Source organism: Tyto alba, unplaced genomic scaffold (genome assembly GCF_018691265.1).
Source record: "Tyto alba isolate M040663 unplaced genomic scaffold, T.alba_DEE_v4.0 Super-Scaffold_44, whole genome shotgun sequence".
Taxonomy (NCBI): domain Eukaryota; kingdom Metazoa; phylum Chordata; class Aves; order Strigiformes; family Tytonidae; genus Tyto; species Tyto alba.
In genome coordinates this window covers 11622050-11644800 of record NW_024881320.1, presented here as the reverse complement: position 1 = coordinate 11644800, position 22751 = coordinate 11622050, and the positions used below count along the sequence as shown (strand labels likewise).

General features: G+C 44.0%; 1 protein-coding gene across 3 annotated transcripts in view; it reads left to right on the top strand.

Moving 5' to 3' along the window:
• Positions 1–7072: 7072 nt before the first annotated feature.
• ADORA2A (adenosine A2a receptor) overlaps positions 7073–22751 on the top strand; it is a 30064-nt gene continuing 14385 nt past the window's right edge. The window contains exons 1-2 of one of the 3 annotated variants that reach the window (XM_042805573.1): positions 7073–7151; positions 12538–12665. The gene's annotated coding sequence lies outside the window, so the exon portion shown is untranslated. Of the gene's footprint in view, positions 7152–12497; positions 12666–22751 lie in introns of all 3 variants that reach the window. The other 2 variants (XM_033001478.2, XM_042805574.1) reach the window with 2 other exon arrangements.

The window sequence follows — 22751 nt, the reverse complement described above, 5'->3', positions numbered from 1 at the left end:
CTGCAACTTTTCTTTCCCATATCCACTGAAATAATATTCCCAAACCAAAGTTTTTTTTTCATGGATTGTATTCCAAGCTGTCACTAGAGAATTTTGTTAAAAATGTGAAGCTAGCTCCACAAGTGTGTTTACGTTGAGTATAATAAAATCAGTTAAACAATTTTGAACGCCTTACTGTAATGAAAAACTGCAGCTATATGGAATAATAAAATAAGAACCTCAGAAGCAACAGCAATACAATATTCCATTGTATTAAATCACAAAAACTTACATTGGAGTCACGGTTGTTCTTCAGTTAAATTCTGTATAGGAACTAGGTTAGCATTACAGAACTTTCAGCTAAAATTCTTATGATAAAGGGTTTTACAATTGCTTTGGTCAATGGAAGAGACATGGATTATATCATGTATGTTGCAGAAGCTGTGTTTAGTTCCTCAAAGTACGTGGACAAGAGGGCATCATGGAGATGTAAGTTCTTCCTACACAAAATTTTTTTAAAACAGACACTTATTTATCATTAAAAAGTTAACTTCCCATCCGTACAAGGGAGTTATTAACAGCCAGCAGCTACTGTTAAAACTTTAAAAAAAAAAAAAAAAAAAAAAAGGGGAGGGGCACTAAATTCTGTGCCTTTCACATTGTTTATTCTCTCTTAGCTCCCTCACTTAGTGTTTTGTTTACAGGTTTTCAGCACAATCTTTCTTGGGCCCAGCATTTGTGTTCTCATTTCTTAAACTGGTATGTTTTCTTTTTCGTCCTTAATACTAAAGGTTGAGTAACATACAGAATTCTTCTTTGAATTTGCCCAAAAAGTAGTGATGGTATTGTGGAAACTCTAATACCTTCTATTTGAGTTGCTGCTTGATGCTGCAGCCTAACACCTTGAATGCAGAAGTTAGCTAATTAGTGTCTCTATTCCTGGATGCTCAAGATTAGAAGAGCATTTATGTCTAATTAAATATTTGTTGTTAGGTTTATTTCTATTAGAAAAGTTGCTTTGAACCTTTTCCCATGCAAATCTTGGTTTAGAAAAAAATTTTGTCTATGAATTAAAAAAAAAAAAAAAAAAAAAAAAAACCAAACAAACAAAAAAAAACCCAACAACAAAAAACTCGATAAGGGGTTGATGCAATCAATCCTAATCCAAGTTAAAGTTTTTACTCATCTTTATGTCTGCTATTGCTCTCTGTATCACCATGGTTTTACTGAACTCTTCTGGTAGAACCAAATTTCTGTATATGAAATGCCCTGTTTGAAAAATATGATGTCGACTTTTCTTAGATGTTCTTTGCCCTTGAGGATTTTTACTTCTTTGGAACCTCCTTAATCTCATTATGAAAATAGGGTTGAACACAGTGGTGCCTTATCACAGCATTTTAACTGCTAGACATTTGCATTGATTATATAGTGTGAGGAAATATTTGTTCTCTCCAGTGCTGTGCACAGCTCTTTCCCTTGTTTATGCTTCCTTTTCTTAAACCATTTTAGGCTCTTTCCTCAAGCCAGAAACCTAAAAGTTAAGCTCTTAAAAATGAAAGAAACTTGAGAAGGAGACATAACAGTCTGGAGACAACTTCACTGAGCTGTTGACAATATCATATTTTTCAAAAATAAATATCCCACAGAGCACCAAAATGCCAGCGCGTTGAGTTAGCCCTGTGTCTCTGTGGGGCCACATTCAGAGTCCATCGACGGTAACAGAGTAAAGCCCAGGGTACAGCATGCGGTGCACATAACCAGCACTGTCTCTTGAAAATCACAACATTGGAAGGTATGATCCTGAGGGGTGCTGAGCATCAGCAGTTTTGCAATTCAGGAACTGTTAGGTGTTCAGTCCTTCCGAAAAATCTTTCCGCAAAATGGCTGGTCTAACACAATAGTATAGCTGGACTTAGGAAACGGGAAGGAAAGATATGCCACAGTTTTCCCTTTGGCCAGGGGCACAGACATTACACAGGCATTAGAACGGGGTGCTAAAATACTAACTTAACTTTATAAACCTATGAAGTTCCATCATTTTGCACCCTCATTTCCAGCATGCACTATTCCCTAGCAGGGAGTGGTGGGGAGGCAGGGTCAGTAGCTACTTTTTGTCTCCAATTCGTGTTGTGACAGAGCTTGGTTATATACAATGTGTATTTTGTCAAGTTAAATAAGCGTTGCCCTCTCATTGCTCCTTAGAATAACATGAGAATAGTGTAAGAGAAGAAGAATCATCTGACTACTTCTGCTGGGCCTTGGAAATCCAACAGTTCATTTATTGTATAAAGGTAACTTCTATATATTACTATTATAGAAAATAAATAGCTGTTGCTCTGCAGCTCCCACATGATGATTCATGCTACCAGTTTTTCCTTCTATTAATAGTCTACCAAGAGTGCTTATATTTGGATTGAACTCCATCTCATAGTCTGTCATGCTGAATAGCATTTAGAGAAATGAAGCCGCAGTCTGTTTGGGCAGTGCCTTTTACAGCGTCTAGTCCAACTCTTGACATGAAATTACTGAAAATCCTTCTTTTTGTTCTTGACCTAAGTGCAAATGGCAGGATTTAAAGAGTGTAGGGGATATGGTTTGCATTTCCCCGTGAACACAAACCTTACCTTGACTTCAGCTTGTTTTCCTTAAGCCTAGGTAAAAGTTGACCTCCTCCTGTGCTGGAATTGAACAGTCTGCGAGAAGAATTTGGTCTTTTGCACAGAGCAGTGTCCTTCATTAAGCTGTTAGCCGTGGGCATTTCCAGCAAAATTTTGCATGTGTAACTTTGTTAAAGGACACTCTCTTCAGAAAAACTAGCTGCTTCTGGTTTGGTTTTTTTTCCGATGTTGAATTTAAAATTGCTAACAAATATTTAATGTTGAACAATGTGAGAGAAATAACTGCAAATATATAAACACACATACAGATTTTTATTTACATATATCTAACTTCAATGTTGAAGGACTTGCTAGTGTTTCCAAAGGACCTCAAGCAACCCTGCCTCCATCCCTTCTCTTAGCCTAACACAAGTGCCTTTCACTGCTTCTGAGGAGATTCAGCCAGTATCTGTGGGATTACGTACAAGTTGGAACACGTAATTTTAAGTGTCCTGTTTAACAACATTGCATATGTGATCTAATGCAATGCTCAGTTTGATGCTTCTTTGCAAATTATGCATCCCTTAAATGTAATTTTGCATATATCCCATGATTCAGTTTGGTTAGAAAGAAGTGTTTCATGACAGAAGAGCTCCAAAACTGATAAAGAGTAATCTCTTTCTCAAAGACAGAAGTATTTTTTCTATTTAAAAAAGCATTAATTCTTCCAAATTCTGTTGTAGAAACACTGATGATCACTTTCAGCCCTTCACGCGGAAGCTTCGATACATAGGTATGGTTTTGCTGCTATCTTGCAGCTTACCAGGATGGCAGGTTGATTTGGGTTAGTCATATGAGTCTGTTTTGTGTTTACAGTGGCACCACTGACTTGCCCAAGCAGACTGTCCCTCATGCAGTATCAGCAGAGAGAAGGGCGAGTTTCATGATAGGTCTCAAGTGTGAAGTTTTTATTTACTTTGCTCTCATCTTTTTGAAGGAAACATTTCAAGGTTTATTCTACACAGTCTTTCTAGAGTTACTACTTGAGTTTGCTAGGTCTGAGAAGTGCAGATAGTCTCATATCACTATTCTTGAGCTGCGCAAAATTCAGTAGTTTGGCTTGTTCAATTAGATAGTGTACAGTACATGGCAGCAACTCTGCTTTTCAGGAATGAAAAGCCCTTCTTGGCTGTACACAGGAGAATCAGAAAACTTAATTTCCCTCCTTGCAGTCCTGGACTTCTGTCAGCTCACAGCCTGAGCCAGCAGCCACCTCTAAGCGTGTGACAGTAGCTTCCCCATGGCTGCTGGAAGCTGTCTTGCTTCCAGGTAGTTTCAGCCTACCTCTTCATGTAGTCCCTTCTCAAAGTGTATCTGGCCACAGTAGTTGTAGTAATGCTGGTTTTTCATTCATGAGTGACTAAGAAGTGAAAGGAATTCAGTGCTCTCTTGTACTGCCACCCCTCCATATATTATAAAAACAAAGAAAAAATAAAAAGCTGACTGTATTCCTTACTGTCATCTTACTGTCATTGTTGGCCACTGGTAAGGGTTGGCATAAATAGAAATAGCTACAGGTAAGGATAAAACACATTGAATATGTACAAGAAGAAATATGATCTGAAAGAACAGTGCAGTTCCAATACTTGACAGGGACAATAGAAACCAAATTAATTTCTTAATTCAAAAGAAAGGCAACAGATCTATTTAGATGTTACTATAGTAATGAAAGCTTTCCTATCTAACTACTAAATAGGACATAAAACAGCAGCTCCTCATTATAAATACATTTACTTGTGCAGAAGTGAGAAATGGGCATGCAAAAGTAATAGAGGAACTGGCTCACTTCCTCTGGGAGGTGTTAATACCAATTTTTAACATCTTGGAACACTGCAGAGTTCCCAACTGCCCAGAGAAAATCAGTAGGTGACAATGGGGACCTGATACGCTATCCAAACTGGAATGGCCGGTGAGGGAAGGAACCAGTGGTTTGGTGATTTTGGTAGAGGTATCAGAATGCTTTTATGGAAAACAAAAAAGTAATTTCTAAGAAATGTTAGATGCTTCTCAGGGTGCCATTATCAGGCAGCCCTGTGAAAGCACTTGGACATTTGCTTTGGATCTTCTATGACTTGCTGATTTAGAAGAAAATCAATAGAGTCTACATTGAATAATCTTAAAACCGATTAGCTGCAAAAATCAAATAAGAGAAGCTGGGAAAAGAAACATCCAATGAAGCATTTCTGGGGTCCTTCAGAGAGCTGTTGATCAACATCTCTGACTCAGGAAACTTGTAAGATGATATGTTAAGGATGGAACGGTTGGAAGAAACCAGCCTGACGGATTGATTAAAGGGAGCTGACTGCAACAACTTTGTTTTTAATGTATTCAGGAACAAAATCATATTTAGGAACTGCATCCCTACTCCTTGAAAGTATTTTGATTCCCAGCTTTCACTGATCTCAGTGGGAGAGAGCCATTTGGATGTCTTTGAGGAAGTGGGCCAAAGATGAGAGGCAACCACTACAATAAAGGAAACACTAACCTGGAAAGGAGCAACGCTGAGCAGCCGCAGCAGATCCTGGCAGACAGCTAATTGCTACAGCATCACACTTGCCCCTCTAGTTCAAATACAATTGTACAGCATAAAATTTCATGGAGTATCAACTAGGAGTGGGAAAATAATACCTCTCATACAGGGCAAAAATGAGACTGTTACATGAACAGTGCCCAATTCTAGTGTCAGCATGTTTCAAAAAGCTCTGACAAACTTCATGTAGGCAGGTGTCATTTCTAAATTTATCAATATTGCAGTATGTTTTGATGAGGCTTCTAAATTTCTCATGGTCTCCCATTTTTGCTTTTTCTCTTAACTTGACTAGTCAATATATGTTGTCCTTAAAACCATTACGTGTTACTGTGTGGTAGATTATTCCAGCCTTTTCTATAACTTCCTGGGAAAAATTGCCTTTTTTTTTTTCCCCTCCCCACGGGATTCCCATTGTGTTTGGAGCAGCGCACTGGCCTCCGCTCCATAATTCGTAGCTGTGTGGTCGAGGCAGCCCATGTACCAGCCTGCCTTCCTGTCTGGGGTACGAGTGGAGGGGAGGACACCACGGTGCCAGGGGCTGCTGCCAGCGCTGAATTTTTAATGCTTAGATGCTCATAGGTTTTGAGGTTGGTCCTGAAGTGGCTGGCACCAGTTCTGCTACTTCTTTCCTACTGTCTTGAAACACCAAAAATAATTAAAGCATTGTTCATGCTCCTGCTGCCAGGGAAGGCTGGGTAAGCTGCTTGCCTGTGGGTCAGTAATGTGCATAGGCTTCTGGCAGTGAGCAAAGCATCTCTGGGGTTAGGAATCCTGAAATAAACACTCTTGTTGCATAGCACAAGCATTGAGGCTGTGGCGGTCCCCTGCCCAGAGGGGCCTGGGATGGCTGTTGGTGAGACGAATTGGTTTTTCATAAGCTGGGATCTGCCATGGAGCTGGTGGGAAGTGTGGAGTCATGCTGGTGGTTTTTCCTGTTTGTAATGTCCAACCAATATGATCGTGTAGATAAATTACTTGCAAAGATGTAAAGTTGAAAAATAGAAATAATAAAAAAAAAAAAAAACCTTAGATAATATCCACAAAGAGCAGTGGGTTCAAATTCTTGAGAGGTTCTCTTCCCTGCTTCAGAATTGCTGCGGGATGAGTCACAGCTGTGCCCCGAGTCCACTCGTGGCGGGGCACAGGCGCAGCCTCGAGGGCCGCACCGCTGCCGCCCGACTGCGGGCAGCGAGCACAGGAGTGCAGGCCCCCGGGATCCACAACGACCTGCTCAGGGGGAAACGGTGAAATACTTGGTATCTCTACCGAGAACAGTTAAATACTTCCAGAGTAGCAAGGCACAGGGTTTCCTTTCCTTTGGTAGGAATGACAGCACTGCGCTATGCAGTCTTAAACCTGCTGGCTGGGTTTTCCAGCCTGGGAAAAAGTAGATGCTTAAAACGAGGTAGGAAGAAGCCTCCTCTTCTCTCCTTTTCTACAGTCATTGTGTGCAGATCACGCACAGTAAAAGCCCGTTTCTGTCCCTTGGCAGGTCCCTCAAGGCAAGAGCTGGACTTTTTGAAGTAAGCGGCAATCCCTCCTTCAGCCGCTCGGCCAGATGCTGTCCGGGCTGCCCTTGTTGGTGCGAACCACCCCCTCTCCCCGCCCGGTGTCCGCCAGGTAAAGCCGCCGGGCGCCCGACTCCAGGCACCGGCTCCTCCGCCGCTCGCTCGCTCGCCCTTGGGGCGCTGCTCGGGCGGCCGCGGGGCCGCCCCGCCGGGGCTCGCCGCCTCCTTCCCGCGGGGGGCAGGGGCTGGGGGCCGGGGCCGGGAGCGGGGAGCGGGGAGCGGGGGCCGCCCCCGCCGCTCCCGCCCCGCGCCGCCCGCGCCGCCCTCCAGGGGGAGCCGCCGCGTCCTGCCGCGGGGCGGGAGCGGGCAGCGCCCGCGGGCCGGCACCGGCACCCACACCGGCACCCGCACCCACACCGGCACACGCCTCCCGGGCGCGGCGCGGCGCGGAGCGGAGCGGAGGAGCCCCGAGGGCAGGTGGGTGATGCCGGCGCCGCGGGGTGGGGTGGGGGGTTCACACACACACACACACTCACACTCATCCCACGGTGAGTCGGGGCGGCGGGTGGCCCCCGGTGCGCGGCTCTCGGGGCGGAGCGGGACCTGCCGGCCGGGGCGGGCTACGGGTCTCGCCCCGCCGCCTCCTCCCGCCTGGGCGGTGCGGGCGGCCCCGGCGCCCCGCTGGTGCATCCCCAGCCCGGCGGCCGCCGGTCCTGGGAACCGCGCTGGGCAGCTCAACTTTCTTGGCGATGTTCGCGGCAGCCCCCGTCCCTCTCCCGCGAGGTTGAAAAGCGGCCGCCCGCTGCTCTCTCGCTACCGCCTAACCCCCTGCCCCAAGACGGGGTCGGTTTTTCTTTGCCGCCGCTTTCCCGTGCCCCGGCTCAGATGGTTTTTCCACCGCGGAGCTGGTGCTCATCGCACACACCGTGCTGGACCCAACTGTCAGTCCCCCGACACACCCCGACGCTCCCAGATGTTTGCTCCACGGATCTTCCTTCAAACACCAAGTGCTGGACTTTGCCCCCCTGCACCCAGCCCTGCTCCTGGCCCTTCAGCTGATATTTGTGCTTGTGCTTTATGGTAAAATAGTGATTCCACTGGAGCACCTTGCATCCCGTAAACTTCTCTGTAGTGTTTAACAAAGGAGATTCCCATGAGCTTTGCAATCATGCCAAGGGAAGAAGGGCAGGGACTGAATAGATGGCACTAAACCTGTGCGTGAACTTATCCCGTTCCTTAGCCCCCACCCTGCCTCATCCGTGCCAAGCGACAGAAGCAGTTTTTCAGCAGCATCCCTTCTGCTGTGCCCGGCAGCTCCCTCAGCCCTGGCACCCAGCGAGTACGTTCATGGAGCTGGCAGTCACAGAGGGGCCTGGTGTCTCTGTGCTGGGGGGAGAGGGCAGGAGAAGGAAAGGCGAACGGGCTGCAAGGTGCCGGTTGTCTCCAAAGCTGTTGGAGGATGTGTGAGAAGGCTTTCCGCCCTGGCAGGCAGGGCTCAGGGCCTGCCGGGGTGCCCCGGCCCCCGGGGTGCCAGCAGCCCCTCCTGGCAGAGCGCGTGAGGCAGCGGGTGGTTCCGCGGGCGGTGTGCGGGCCTGCGGTGCCCTCACACGGGATGCCTCTGCGAGGAGATTTTTCTGCATGGTCATTTGCGTTCTCTAAGAGTCACCTAGAAGCAGCACAGTCGCTTTAATGCTCTTTTATGTCCTGCAGCACTATGAGCTTGGGGTAAGTTTTGAGGGCAGAGGTATTGCGGGCTTTGCTGTAGCTTCAAAGTAGTAAAGGTGGTCGAGCACCCTCTTCAAAACTGCCTTGGGCAGAGGGCCCACAGAGGAGACAGGAAGGGTTAACTTAAAGAGAACAACATGACTCACTTAGTAAATAGCAGTTAATAGAATTGCCATAACTACTTAAAATTATTTTCCTAAACAGATGGTCAACTATTAGATAACTCGATCTTTGGATGTATTTGTTTTCAGGTTTCTTATCAGGCTCGTAAGTCTCAGACTTGTGTAACTCAAGAACTGTAGTAATTGATAAATTCATTCTTCTGCACAAGAGAAACTAACAGAGAGAAGGAAAGCACAGCCAGCTCCTGCTGTTAGAGGGACACCCCCCAGAGCACAGTGCCCAAGTAAAGTACAAAAAGATTAGATAAAGTAACCAAGGGGATATGAGAAATATTTCAATTGAATTAGATCTGTGGAAGAAATACCTTATTTTGAATCTCAATAAAAAAGTCAATATAAATGTAATCACATATCACAAAAATACTATGAAAATTAAATCCTGTCTAATGTGCCAAATGGATTAAATTCTGAATTAACCAGGAAAGCTATGAGCCTCTGAATTTGTAGAGAAAACACGTGGGTACAAACTGCAAACATGTATGTGTGTATATAAAATAAAATGACCTATTCCAGGGTGTGTGAGGGAATTAAAAAAAAAAAAAAAACACCAAACAGCAAGGAGGTTTCCTTTTTAATGCTGTTCAGGTGATAAGTTTGTAGTTTAGGCATGTACATAATCTACCTCTCTTTCCATATGTATTTTTATACATAAAAAATAGAATCAGCATCACCCTGTGCCAGGTCAGGGGATGTCAGCCTAGTAATGATGTTTTTAGCCTCTGTCCTTCTGTCAGTGGGTGCAAAAGGCACTAAAGGTCTGAGCTGAAAAGCCTCCTGCCAGGTCTCCCATGTTTGCATTTATATTTTTGCTGATATTTTAATAGGATGTTTCCACAAGGCTTCTGGCACTATTGTGTTTGGACGTAATCAACTTTTGAAAGTTATTCATCTTTTTTGTTTAATCTTCAATAATGGATTTTATGTAGAGCCATGTGGTTAAGCCCTGTTAAGAACTACTGGGAAAAGCTCAATCCAGCAGGAGGTTTGGAGGGACTGTTCTGAATCTTCACTCTTCCTTCCAGTTGTGTTTCTCTGAAGGGTCCAGGATGGCTGGCGAAGTACATCCCCTTCAGTCTTGAGCCTGGCAGCTTTTCCGTCTGGTGTGGAAGGAAAACCTCCCCCTTTACCACTTCCTTTCTCCCTAGGTGACTGATGGCTGTATAATTTCTTGTCTATACAGGATGTTTAAGGCTTCACAGATTTTCCACCATAACACTTATTTTCACTATGCTTCAGCTCTTCGCTTTGGTTTGACATTTCCACCCACGTTTTCACACGTGAGATGGGGCAAGGCATAGTGCGGCCAAGCTCTCTCTTAAGAGTTCTGTGCAGCTGTGAGGTGTTTTCCATCCAAAGGCTGGTATCAGCACCTCTCTTGGTGTCCTGCAAAGTTTGTCCTTGTCTTCAACTTGAACAGATTTCAGCTGCTCGTGTTCATTCTCTCCATCTGATCTGGGTGGTGAGTAACTACCTAGGTCCTGCTTTATTGTGTGCTTTCCATCTGAAAATGGAGATGGGCTATTAAAACTCTTTTTTGTTGGACTCTAAACTAAAAACCAAGAGATCTTGAGCTGTGTGTCAAGGAATCAGGGAGGATTCTTAGAAGTCGATGGAGAGTTGCTCTCTTTCATCAGGGTCTGGTATTTAGGACCAGAAAGCTTGGTTCCCTCATGGGTCACCTCCAGGTTTTGCATCAGGTGCACCTGATGTAGCCTTGGTGAAGCTACTTGAACACAACAGCACCAGTTCCTTGCCTCTCTGCTCATTTTTAAGAAGGCAGAGAAAGTTGCTCACTTAATGAGATGTTCATGTAGCTGAATATTGAGGGTTGGTCTGTTAGAGGTAAAGAGCCGGCAGCATTCTGTCTTGGGAGGGCAAGAGGATCTGAGCAGATACACGGAAGGTGGTTTAACCTCTGAAGGCTTCAGTGTCCTCTGTAGAATCAGAAGATGCCTCTCCCCTCGCAAAGGTTGCGTCTGTGTCAGGAATAATTATTGGTTGTATTGCCCTTTTTTTTTTTTTTTTTTTTTTTTTTTTTTTTTTCTGAAGTAAATCTCTGTAGATCAGAATAGACAGATGGCACATACAACTCTCAATTATGGAAAATACCCTCAGGAGGTATTGCGAGGTCATCTAATCTATGCCTCTGCCCAAAGGCAGGATCAGCTATGCTTTTGCCGTTTCTGGCAGCTATTTCTCCATCCTGCTCTTAAAGACCTGCAGTAGAAGCTTACTTTCCCCATGCGCAGGAAACACCCTGATGTCCAGCACAAACCTCCTTTGCTGTAACTCATTTCTTATCCTGATCACAGTGAGCAACCCACAGAGGATCAGCAAAGAGTTATTTAGAAGTGCTTCAGCAAAGGCAGGTATTTGGTAAATGTGAGTGAATAAAGGTGTGATCTCTTTTACCCATCAACCTGTGTTCTGTAAGAAGCAAATCGTACAAAACCTGGCTGAAGATCCACCAGTTTTTGTATGATTTGCTCCTTACAGAACAGAGGTTGAGGGGTGAATAAGATCACTGGTACGGATGGAGATCCACAGTAGCATGGGAGGGATGGAATAGGTAGGCTGCACAACCGTAGGGTGATGCAATTGCACAGTTAGGATCAAGTTGTTTGGATAAACACACAACAATGAGGTTATGAAAAGATCTGAAGAGCCACTAAGTGCTTAGGAGAGTTCAGAGAAAAGCCAAATGCCACAGGATGGCTTCTGGAAAACTTAACATGTTCAGGGTGATCACTGGTGTTGGGCAAAAGCATTAACAGTGCTGCAGTGGCAGGTGTTTGAGTGCAGGCTTTGTCCCTTCCTGTTTGGGACGCCCGGGGCTTGATATGGGTGCTATAAACAGACATCTAGTGCTATGTGAGACATCCCGGTGGGGCTGGCGGGGAATAGGATAGGACCTGAGGGAGGCCAGTGTCTTTCTAAGGCGACAGCAGAGGCTCAGGTGATAGCTTAGAGCACTTGAGACCCCCACTATTCACTGATACTTAAGCAACTATCTCAAACCTTATCAGTTCGGTTTATGGCTTGTTCTGGGGAAAGGATGCTTTTTACCATTGGGCCTGTTGGTTGATTATTCAAAACAAAAATTACCAGGTAGCATAAAATACAATGTATTTCATGTAAAGTATATCCAAATGCTGTTGTAGAAGATAAGCAAGAGCAAGAGTACTGGAGCCTCCTTGCCCACAAAGCAGCAGTTAATCTAGCGCTAGGAAGGCCACACTTGAAATTTTATCTATGTTTTGGGGCTCTTGCTGATGTTTTTTTTTTTATTTTTATGTTTTGAAAAATTACACATTTCAAGCCCAAATAAAATAAGTAATTTGTTACAACTACAAATGCAACAGTGGAAGGCAGTATTTGAAAAGAAATGATGGCTACAAGACAAATTATATTTATCTTAGGTGATAAGTCAGGGATTGCATGCAGTAGGTTTATCACTATCTGATTGGTATCAAGATAAAGTCTAGGTGTTACATAGGGATGTGGAAAGACCTGAAACAAGAATAAAGAATACTTTACATAGCATTTTTAGGGAACATTTGCAAACAATGCATCTAGGACAATGGAGAAGTTAGCAGGGAGTGAAATTTCTTCCAGGGATGGTTCAAGCCAGGAACAGGGGGAGGAAAGGGCATACAGAGGATGAGGGAATCTTCCTGTCCCTCTCTGATACGGGGAGAGGAAAGGGGGGTTTTCCTGAAGCTTTGGAGACGTGACGAATGACATGCTGGGCTCCTGTCTGTATGTTGATTAGCATTTGTGATTGCACTCAAACCCAGGGTGGAAGGCACTCAGGCATTCTCAGGAGGCCTCTAGTACTTGCAGATTGGGGCTGTTTTATCTGCCGGCTAGCTGAGATTCAGCCTTCTCTGTCTCCCTTCCCCTGTGTTTATCCCAGGTGACGCTCACAGTGACAGTTGTGGCTCCTTGTTCCGCAGCTCTTCGAGGAGGGCAGGAGAGGGATCGTTCGCTGGTGGAGCCATTCGAAGCTCAGCTGAACCCGAGCCAGCATCAGCTGGGGGTCGCGTCTGCATATGTCCCTGGGCAGCGTCCCTCATGTGTTTGAGTGAGTAATGCTGTTGAACAGAGGGAACTGTAATTTGGTCTCATTCTGCTCTTTTAATGCATCCCTTTGGGAGTGGTGAGGCTTGTACTATTTTCCCTCTTAGAAATTTCTTTCCTCGTTTAGTATTCAGATCTCAGAGTCTCTCCCATTTCTCTCCTGGTTTTACTTCTTTGGAGCTATTTTGTTTTGGTTTTAGACTATTGTGTTCTCCTCTCACTTCTCATCTCCTTCCCTCCCCCACCCTCCCCTTTTTTTTTTTTTTTTTTTTCTTACTAGGAGAGCATAAGTGTTTCAGCTCTCTTTTCCTGTTCTGTAACGTTGGCCTGTTACCCACATCCCACTTCTTGTACTGGGAAGGTCCTCTACAAACTGACATACCATTTTGGTTATTGAGGTTTCCCCAGAACAGGATTGTCAGATCCTGGTATGAATCTGTTGTTGAGGTCAAGGAGTTAAGGGAGGTATGCTGCTAAATATCATATTCTGTGGTGATAACAACTTTGGTTGCAGTGTGAGATCCATATACTTGGGCACAGACTGGGATTTTCCATAGGAAACATTTCCCAGGATAAAAGACAGCTAAGAGGTATGTGGCTCTTTACAATCTTTAGAAGAGAGGCACGTGATTGAAATTGATTTGAATAATTACAGTTTCCACATACGTCCAATCCACAGATCAGTGCCCAGGTTCAATGAGATGATGGAAAATAACATCATACTGACTTGGGCTGGCACCAGCACTATTACAATTCCTGGCACATGTGTGGGGAAGCACGCTGACTTTTGAAAAGTTTCTTAAATGTTCTGCAGCCCGGAATTTCGGCAAAAAATGACATGTGCTAATGGCCACCAAGCCAGGGATTTCTTAAAATACCCTGATTCCAAAAACTGCTTCCCTCCCAGAAATCAGGCCACTTTAGCTGGACCTGTTAAAATGTAGGTACCTAACTTTGTCAAACACATAAAAAACATTAATATTTTGTTTTATATCATCCTGTGTCTTTCTAAATGCTGATCCAAACTCTGCTTGACTATTATGATTCCTTTAGGGTTATAACATGGGTAGACATCAAGGATTCTGGCAAATTTGATGTAGTTACATGATTCTTTTTCTCTGGTACAGCTGTATGGGGTCAGCTCTTGCAGGATATAGGAAGGTAAGAAGCTGTATTCATGGGCTGAATACTGGAAAGAGGATTCTTGGACAGTTTTTGTTGTCTTTTCTACCCCACTCCTAAAGGGAAATCTTTTCTTCCGTGTAGCCACAGTACAGCATAGCTGTATGATCATAGCAGGCAAGAGATGGACACAGGCCACTTGGGAGAAACCATCCTAAAGTTGCGGGATGTCTGTTCTGGGCACTTCCCTGGGATCCATCTTTGCTTGACTAACATCTGTTTGTGTTTGGAGTCAAATGCCTCAGTCCCTAAGGAATATGCCTTGGGAGTACTTTTTGGTTTATCCTTGTTCAGCAAGGTGTGAGGATCACGGTTATCATGCATTTGAGAAATAACTGCAGATTTCTCTATAGCTGGAGCTTTTTATGATCTCTTATTGTGCAGAAACTGTAAAATATCTTAAGTTTTCATAGGAGAAAAGGGCCACTTCCCAAGCATGGTGGAGGTGTCTCTATTGCAGCAGGGTACTTGCTGCTACTCTCCTTGCTTTTCTGCTTCCTCTAGACAAGCACACTAACTCATAAACAGCTAGAAAGTCCCGTAAAATGTTTTCTAAAGTGATTTATGAATGGCTACTGGTTCTCCAGTGCAATGGTTTGATGTAGAAGGAGAGAAACCAATGACTAGAAATGTCATTTTCACCAGCAGCTGCATGCTCTCCCCACCCCAGATCATCAGCGTCTCTGGCCTGAGCAGCCAGAGGAGGAAGTGGGCACGGGTAGCAGGCTGTTGCTTGTAAGCGGATGTGCTTTTACCACAGCACAAGGACTTAGGAAATGAAGGAAGGACTTTGTTAGAGTCCTCGGAGCACCAGCTAAACACTGAGACTTTGGGATCAGTAAGCAGTAACACTGGAGAGCTCTTAATGAATCAGATTATAATCAATGACTTGGGGGGAAAAAAAAAAAGGTCATTTTGAGTACTGCTAGAAAAGCTTGTATTGGTGTAGTTGACTGTGATAGTGAAAAGGCAAGTCACTTTGCAAGAGTGACAGCAGTATGGTGCAAGTCATAGCAAAGAGAAGAGGGAGGGACAAAGTAAGGGCATGTGGCCTCAAGACATCATCAGAGCATCAACTCCTTATCCACAGAGGGTGACAGAGTACTAAAAATGTCTTAAATATCTTCAAGACTGAGACAGAAACACTAGTGGGATGATGAGGTGTGACACAGAGCAAATAAGCATTAGCGAGTCAGGGTAAGTACCTTAAAAAATGGAAGAGGGAAGGTTGATGGCAACAAACTAAGGAGGCAGAAAATGTGTTAGTGTGGCTTTTGCCTGCTTTTGGGATGAATACAAGTTGGGGAGGAAGGATGTGATGAGCTGTGTTAGCAACCCAATGGAGGTTGACTGCTTTTCATAATGTGGGTGGGTATGAGTCAAACCACTTGGGTGGTAATGGGAGCTTCATGGTGAGTCCTCAGTAATAACCCTTGCTTAGAGGGGTCAGCGTATGAGCCATGGATGAGCTAATGCAGTGAGACAGCTTTGCTTTGGCTCAGAGGCAGGTAGAATTTGCTCATCTCTGTTCAAGTTATACAGTACCTTCATCAGGATAGGGAAGGACAGCTGGGGAATCATTTTAAGTTACATGGACAGAGATGGAAAGAGTTATATTACTTTCTGCTGTAGATGATAGGATGTTGGTTGACCTGGTTCAACAGCACTCCCTGCACAGGAGTAGAGAGCTTTTGTTTCACTGGCAGAGCTTACACACATACTACTTGCAACCTGCAGAAGAACGGTGCTTGGAGGAGAGGCAGCAGGGATCACAAAGCCTGGTGGAGAGCAAACCTGTAGTTAGAGAAGGCAAATAGGGTTTGGGAACAACTGAATAAAAATGCAGGAAAATGAACAGATGTACCCAATTCTCAACTGCCTGTCTGGAAACTTCATATAGAAATGAGAGGTCAAGTCACATCTGGAGAGAAGTCTACTCCATTATTTTACAATATACCACAATGGATGCATTAGCAATATGATAAATATTTTCAGGGCAAATTCTTCCCTTGCCTGTATTCCTCAGTGGGTCACCTCTTCTTGATATCCTGTTTCCTCATTTCACTTATTTGTTCTTGAAGGAAATGCTCCTTATGTATGAACACAGCTGGCTTTAGTAGGGCTGTGGAGAGGCAAAGTTTGCTTTTGAGTTCCTCCCTCACACAGGAAAGGAAAACTGGCTCCTCAGAGACATTGTGGATGATATTGGCAGTAATAACTTGATTCTGGCCATGGTACATGGTTTTAATTATGCTTTTCTACATGTCTGTCTTATGAAAGCTTATCCAAATGCTCTATTTTATATTTTTGGAAATGCCACTGTAGGTAAATCAGCATCATCAATCCTGGATACAAATGGTTTGCTCAAAAATCCAACATGTTTCTGTGCCTTTTGGCAATATATCATGATGCCTGCTGCCCAGTGAGACTACTCTAGTGAGCACAGGGGAGCCTTTTCCCTTTTGTTTGTTTGTTTGATCTGGCTTATTTAACTGCTGGTCATTCAGCCTTACTTAGTTTTGCCCTCCCTGGCTTTTTGTGACCATTAGAATGGGAATAATTACTGTGAGGTTTTTTTTTTTTGCTTTTAAACATTTATAACATCCACTTAGGGGAAAAAAAAAATGGTAAAATGCGTTTTGTTCTAGTCTTCTCTTCCGCTACTGCAATAAAAATTAATCTACTTCTAGCACTTGGAGGGCAGGAGGCAAGGAGGCAAAGCTGAAATACTGATTTTGGATTAGCCCTTCCTATTAGCCAGCCCATCTATATTATGACCTTTGCTTGTTGTCCAGTGACAATTTTTCACCTTTTGGGCATTTTTGTTTTGTGATTTTTATATGGGGTATAAACAGGAGGAGAAGAGAGACATGGGACAGGCTTGAAGGGTATAATTTTATTGTGCTTTTTGTTGTTGTCACTGCTGCAGCGGTATGGGTGCCTCTAGTAATCCCCCTAGTCAGTAAAGACTTTACACCCAGATTCACCATGCTTGTTCTTGCTGTGAGTATAGGCTCCTTTTTGGGCCTGGACTGCAGCAGAGATGGAAATGTAAAGCAGAAATGTGTCCCTCTTCTGAACTGACAGACAAAGATCAGAGGCAGTACAGATCTCTGACGAGCCATTTCTTTTGCCTTTTACAAGTACATGAAGTGAAGGTTTTAAGCCTTAGAAGGTCGCTGCTTTCCTGTAAGAGGAGATTAGACCAAGTTTAGCAAAGCTGAAGCCCTCATTTTACGTAGTATTTCTGGAGAATTTTCAAAGCCAACCCATAAAGCTTGTTACCCCACTAGGGTTTACACTGGAGGAAGACTTCGCTACCCAAATGGAGACAAGCTGTGTGCTTCAGAAGATCCTTGGCCCTGCATTTTTTGCAGCCAGAGCATAGGTGGTTCAGATGATGTTTTGGATAAAGTCTAAAATGATCCTCTGAAGGGTCAAACTGCCATGAGCACCCCCTTGATAGAACAAGTATTTCCAGACATCACCCAGTTCTGCACTTCTATGGGTGGCCACACAGGCAGGTGTGCAGGACACTGGGCATCTGCAACTCCGGGGGAGGTTAAGGGAGACTGCAAGTGCTCCAGGTACCTGAAAACCAAGAGCGTGGTGTGCTGATAATTTTGCCTGCTTTGTTTCACTTGTATCCTTTGTTAACAAAGAGCAGTCTAGAGGGAAATAGTCTATTATTAATATTTAATTTCCTCCTATTACTGTAAGCAGATGACCTAAAAGATCATTTAGCCAGCAGCCACTAATAAAGCAAATAGGGGAACCAGAAAAAGTATGTCTTAGTTAGATGGGTGATGCCTCCTTTCCCCTCTTTTTCCTGTCCCACCCAGCCACATCTCTTCATCCTTCAATAGGAGGCAGGACTGAGGATGCTTTCTGACAGCTCCAAGTACACTGGTTTAGTGTGAGCAGTCAGGGGCATGAGGAAGCTTCTCTACATGAATCATTCATAAAATATCAAACTTCAGAAAAGAAAGCATTGAGCAACGCAGAAAAGCGCTACTGCTGCCTTCCCTATCATTCTCCCTAACAGGACAGCTGTTTTCATTATGTTTTACAGCCTGGGTTGTTTTGCAGATTTGTGTACTGCCTGTGAGCACATTGGCTCGTTTATTGTGACTTGATCCTGTAAAGAAATAGGGAGAGACAAGATTTCTTAGAGTCTTTGATTTAAAAGATAGGGGGATTCTCTTTGAGCTGAAGGGATTTCAAAGAAAGGATAAAAACTGACAAGCATCTCCCCCTCCAGGCTTTGGAAAGTAGCAAACATGATTTAGCAGCACCAATTTTTCTGTTTACAGCCATGTGTGAATCCAAAGGTTTTCCCTAAGGGAGTTAGGTAATCTGTACGTGGCTGGTACCTGGGAAGGGTCGTGTTGTCAAAAGGAGATGCTAGATTGTGATCTGTGGAATGAGCCTTGATGAAGACTCCCCCGTGGCCTCGCGAGCCGCCTGCCGCCTTGCTTACCCCATCCTGAAGCAGACAAGGAGAAACCAATCCTGTTTGGAGCCCAGGGAAGCTGCAGCTTGCCACCTACGTGCCTTTAGACTCTCTTGGGGGCCCTGAGGGCTGCTGATCCTCTGGAGATTTTGCTAATATCTAAGAGTAGCTATCAAACTGAAGTGTCACAGACATTGTCATGTATGTCAGCCTGGCATGTGGAGCAGAGGGCGCATCTTCCCTGTACCAGTGTGATAGAGTGTGGGCAACCAAAACCAGGATGCCTGAACTCAGACTAAAGGGGCCAAGAGAAGGAAATTAGCTTGTTTGAGGTTGGTGATTCGAACCAAGCAGTGGCCAAGGGCTCACCTCAATGCTTTTGGCACTCAGGAGAGAGAAGGGGCAACGCCTTAGTCCAAAGCCAACTGGAGATGCCAAACAAAAGCTTGCTTAGGCTCCAGTGGTGAATTGCTTCATGGGAACGTGCTGTTCAGATGCTTTATTGAATTTTCAAGGAGCAGTTTTTCACTGGGGCTGAAATACGAGAGCGAACAGAGTGTTCCAAGTCACTAAAAGTGAACAGAGCAACAGCTGTACAGGTTTGTGAGTGGCAAAAAAGGCTTATTTAATAATGGAGAAAAGGCCGGAACATAGCCCAAGGTATCAAGATGGAATTAACCCAATTAACAAAATAAAACACAGGCTTAATAAGGAATACTAATTGTAGCTGTCCAGTAGGTTGTGTGATACGGGTTATTTTTCTTAAGTTTCAAGAGGCTTGCAATATTGATCCCTCAAGGGCCTGAGATGTTAAATATACACTTCCCCGGTGAGTAAAGCAGGTTGTTAATTAATTTTGTCTTGTCAGACCTAGTTACTGAGCCTTTGGGTCTTACATGAAGTAGATGATTCTGTAATAAATTTTGTATTGCCTTTAGGTATATGTCTTCTTCTCTAGGTGGTCTGTATTTCATTTTATCTCTATGTACTAAATTTCTGGCTGTATGAGCAGAAAGACTGAGCCTGTTCTTGTTTTAAAGCAAGTTGCAAATACTTCTACAATTAAAGACTTGTTATCATGTTGGATGAAAGCTATAGCAGGCTGACACTGCAAGAGATGGGTGAGTTTGGGTTGAACATGGGAACCTCCCGGGTTGTGGCACCTTCTGTAAGTAGCAGGTGAAGCCTCTGAAGCACTGGGGGTTTGTGGATAATAAGTGCTTTTTCTAATGTCAGTGGCTACTGCAAGAAGCACTGATGCTGAAGCAGACACAAAATGTTATTTTGTCGTGGCTGGGACACCTGCTCAGCTCTGGCCATTTCTCTTCTGAGATGTGCTGGCTCTGCAGAACTCTCTTAAGTGTTTTCTGGCCCATCCGAGAGCAGAAGGTAGAAGGACACATTGTCCTCTTCTGGACATAACATCTCACAGATTGCTTTGGAATAAATGGCTAGGGCTTGGATTGAAGAATCTGGCCACTGTGAAGGGGGATGGGAAACAAAGAACTAAACAAATTCAGAGATAAAAAATTCTCATTTAACATCAGACCATGATATAGTTGAAGTAGAAGGTTAAAAGCTCTGTTGTGTCAGAAAACAGTATGTGATGTGGTCATTAAACTTCAGATTCCAGCATCGTGCTTTTACAGGATACATGCAGAGCTGTAGGCAATTCCAGCTTTGTCTTTGTGCTGAACACTTAGTACGTGGGAGACCTCTGCAGCATAGTTTTGTTAGTTCCCTCCATGTCCTGCTGGAAAGTGAGTTTGAGATGAGCCATTGAAAGAGTCAGGTTAAACAAAATGTCTCTGGGATTAATATGAATTCATAATCCTACTAAAGGAAGCTCTGAAATGGGGAACAATATCCCAGTAATTTCACTTTGATCCTCTTCACTGAGATGTATGTGGTATGAATATGAGGTGCAAAAGCAACATAGCAGGACTTTAAATCCTCTCAGCATCAGGATTAACATGACCAGTTCTCAGTCTGGCTCCTTTCAAAAAGTGGTTTCTTCAATTCTTTTAATTTCATCTTGGAGTAGCTTGAGGCGGTGTTTATGGTGGTTTTATTTTACATAGCAGTAGTTTTGGCCCAGGTATGTCACAGTGATTTGTTAAATTTTTCTAAACTTGTCCTGACACTGGAGTTTGGTCATGAGCTTGACCTGCATGGAAACGTGTGAGCATGTTAGGAACTGGGGACACATACAGTCCCTGCTCCATTGCTGCAGTATTACCCCGGTGCTGTCTCTGCTGCCGTGATGCTAAGGGCCATGGGAGCTTGCACCTGCTTCAGAGCCTTCAGGCACAGCCATGTGTCACACATCTGACAGGCATGCACTGTGTTTCTCACAGACCTGTTTTGCCCACTGTTCCACTTGTTTCATTGTTTGGGGTTTTTTTCTCTTGCCACATTTTTCCTGTCTTTTTTTTCCCTTTCTTGCTCACACACGTGCACAAAGTGTATTTTATTTTTCATCTTGCCCTTTCTGTTTTGTCTCCCTCCAGATTTTCTTTATTTATATCTTATATTAATTCTAATCCCCTTCCCTGGAAGTCAGGCTGCAGGGAGGAGTTTTCGGTATCACTGCTTTGAAACAAACCTGTTGGAATTTGTAATGGACCATGAGATGCTAGCAGAGCAATGCAGGAGCGTATCACTGACATACTTGAAATTCAAGCAAGTAGAAGCAATCTTTAGGAGGTTAGTGAAAAAAACAGGGTTTTTGCTAAAGCAAGGTAGACAACATAGAGTCATCTTGGGGTTTTTTTGTTCTTTAGAAAAGATTAAATGGAAGATCTTTATCTTCCTCTTAATAGCTAGATCACAAACTAATCTCTTCTGTTGATTTCTTCCACACAAACTAAACAAAACACATAAGCAAGATTGCTGAAGGTAGAGAAAAAGCTAGGGTTGTGAAGCATATTGAAACCAAGAAGAATCATTCACTTTCCTCTCAAATGCAGCATTAGCAATAGAGCTCTAAATCAATGAAAGGTCTAAAATTAGATTGTATTCCTGAGATCAGATGTGAATCACAAGTTAATCATATTTTCTTTTATTATCACTGTCTTTACCCTTTTATTTTATCCTGAGAAATTAGGTTTCTGACTTGAAAACAGAGTGAACTGTGAAGGTATGAAACCCTTCTGGGTTAGACCATACCAGATCACCTGTGGATGGCCTCCCAAAAATCTTTTGATTTGGAGGTTCATATTGCATCCAAAACTGAGCTCAAGTGATTTATCAGCTGTCTCTCCCCCAACCCTCTGATGTTTCAAGTAGCTGTTTTCTTAAATTAATGAGAAAATATTACTGCTAAAGCTTGCTAAATAAGGTTTAAAACCCACTCTGGAAGTGACAGGGTAGGACAGCGAACAATTACCTCTTGACTGGCACGAAGCTCAGGGAACTGTATTCTCCACTGCTATATTTTTAGCTGAAACTGTGATGAAATGCACCCATGTCTGAAGGCAGAGGTACAAGGTGACCTGCAAGCACAGTGTGTGAGTGAGGCATGTAAGCATGTAGATGATGTGTACCTGTTCATACGAAATGGCAGTTCATATGAAAGTGGCACCAACTTTAGTCCCAGATTGTGTGCATGATACTGCAGGAACATGATTGTATACTTGAGAGATGAAGTTGGCATTGTGCCTGTGTGTGTTTCTGGGAGAGGTGTATCTTGGTGGATGTGCTTCTGGCTGGTTGTAGTTGAAGAATGATGCTGACCTGAATCTGTGGATGCAACAAACGCTATGGACGGTGCAGGTATAACAAATAAATGGTTTGCTTATAGGATAAAGATTTACATGAACAAAACCGATGGCATTGCAGGAGGGGAACCTGCAGCGCCCCTTGCAGAGAGTGTGCACACTCAGCAGGAAAGTCCTCAAAGATGTCACTGTCTGACAGACCTTGGACTGTTCTCCCTGCCACTAATCACGTTCCAGTATCTGTGCACTTGAAGGGAAGACTGGGTATGGCAGCAGAGTGGTGAGCAGCACTCATGCCAGGAACATAACCCCCCTTATGAATGAAGGTTCGTGTCATCACAGAGCAGCATGTTGGTGCAGCACACTTGTGTGGCAAAGTACATGAGGGTGGGTAGCACGTGACGCCTCAAGTCTCGTGTTTGTGATCAGAGGGAGACAGGTGTATGCATAAAGGCTCCTCCACCTTTCCTCCGTGCAACCACAGCACTTGCCAAGACGTAATTAGTGGGGCTCTCGTGTTTCAGGGCAGACCATTGAGCAGCTGCTGAAGTGCCAGCTCAGTTAGTAGCCTTGAAAACAAAAAATCCCTTGTTTCTCATCACCACTGTGAAATACTGCCTTCCTGAACCTTGGGTTTGGCCCTGCAGCTTTCAGGATAGACAAAATGTGAGATTTTTGCCCATGATGTATTCTTCTAGGTCTGTTTAATATCCGTTATCAATTTAATGTGCTGCTT